Source organism: Arctopsyche grandis, chromosome 8, assembly GCF_051622035.1.
Source record: "Arctopsyche grandis isolate Sample6627 chromosome 8, ASM5162203v2, whole genome shotgun sequence".
Classification (NCBI taxonomy): domain Eukaryota; kingdom Metazoa; phylum Arthropoda; class Insecta; order Trichoptera; family Hydropsychidae; genus Arctopsyche; species Arctopsyche grandis.
The window spans coordinates 2,268,496-2,270,444 of record NC_135362.1 but is presented as its reverse complement, the minus strand read 5'-3'; the positions used below and the strand labels follow the sequence as shown (position 1 = coordinate 2,270,444).

Here is a 1,949-nt window from a genome sequence, read left to right as displayed (position 1 = left end):
ACGATTCACTCCTAACACCCTTGCGAACCGCCATGCTCTTTTGTTTTCTTTCTTTTCATCTTTATGTTCATGCATAGATATACAATAACAGAGCGCTTGCCCAAAAATCACTAAAATCTCTATAACAAAACATCTTGCAGCTGAAAAGTCCATCATACTGAAGGCTGACCGCCGGTGGCGGCTCGTCTATAGTACAAATGCATGCTATTTTTACCGTCCATATGGGCTGCACGGCTGCAGACCTCCCAGTATTGTACAAATGCATGCTATTTTTGTCTGCATTTGATCACCGGTATGGTCAACGAGCCCGATTAATCTCTGCAGCCCCCCCTCTATGAATTCTCACGAGCCGCCACTGCTGACCGCACTATGCGACACCCGAATGATCCGACACAACAGTACGCGACCAAATATTGTCTGTGTGAAATTGTATGAGACATTGACTTTTCGACCAAATTTGACGCAAGGTGTCGTTCGCGACGTGATGCAAGGTCGTTGAGTGGGGGTTGCCTTGCGATAATTATTCTACTTCTTCATATCGTGACTTTGAAATAGCATGTAGTAATAATCTTTTAGTTTTTCTCGATTGTTCTTCTTCCTCGCATATCAAAGATACTATAATAGCGTCCGTTTCGTCCATCTTGTCCCGAGGTACCGAACGAATGATTGACATAATTTACTGCGTAGTGTCGCATCGCTGTTGTTCAAGTGGGGTTTACCTAATATTGTCGCACAGTGTTGTGAAGTGTCGGATCGTTCGTTTGACGCATATTGCAGTCAGACCTTAACGATAACTGAACGATATGCCATGCCATGTGAACGATAGGCCATGTGGGTTTTTGGCTTCTTGTTTTGGCTTCATGTGAACGATAGGCCATGTGGGTTTTTGGCTCGGACAATAACTATATATCATACTAACGAGAACTAGACTGCCAAAAATTCCATATTCGCGATTTTCATGGAAAAAATTGTCTTTTGGGCGATCGCAATGTGACTAATCAGCCAGTCAGCAACGTGCAACCCTTAGGCGAAATTCAAAATAGCGCCTCTTCTAAAAATATTATAGAAACGAAAAAAAAAAATTATAATAAAAATAATTAATATGCACTCACTTAGCGATCTCGCGCACGTCACTTAAATATCGATCGCGGAACATCTAGCTCCCCCAAAAAATCCATCAATCGAAAACTACCCTCGCGAAATACTGTACAAACGAGAACTCGAGTCCCAGATATTCCGTATTCGCAATTTTTGTGGCGAGGATTGTCGTGCGTGTGATCGCAATGTAGGAATATAACACAACTTGTACTATTACGAAACTAGGTCGATGATATCACCTATTTCACTCGAGTTGTACAAATGCGGAGCTCCTCATATTATGATTTTAGTTTACTTTCTTCGTTTGATGCCTCTCAAAATGTGTTACCCTAAAGGGCGCTACAGACGCTCTGGAATATCGGAGCGGTATGTCTTGTAGTGGACCGTGCGGCGAACGAACATAATTTGGTTCGACGTGCGGCGTACTGAATGGCTACGTCCACACTACCGATATCTACACCCGATATTTATGAATTTTTCCATATCCAGTTCCCATATTGCAACCTGTGGTTGCTATTTAAGAACTGGTTATGGAAAAAATCCTAAATATCGGGTGTAGATATCGGTAGTGTGGACGTAGCCAATGCGCTTCGACCTGACGGTGAATGTTCCTACACACGCTACGGTCTGCGTCACCATCGGTCGCCGCAAGACATACCGCTCCGATATTCCAGAGCATCTGTAACGCCTTTACATGCTGCATTGCTAACCTTGTCCACGAGGCGTCCCAGACATCAATGTTTCCCAGGGGCCGGTTTCATTCTCGACGGCCTTGCCCACACATACTTACACAAGCATTTTTATACACACAGTGGGCATAACATTTAGATTACTGTTTGAAATTTCCAAAA

The 1,949-nt window shown here is 43.4% G+C and overlaps 1 protein-coding gene across 1 annotated transcript in view; it reads right to left on the bottom strand.

The window, feature by feature from the left end:
* LOC143915612 (uncharacterized) overlaps positions 1-1,949 on the bottom strand; it is an 854,026-nt gene that overhangs the window by 284,625 nt on the left and 567,452 nt on the right. The gene's annotated exons all lie outside the window — the stretch shown is intronic.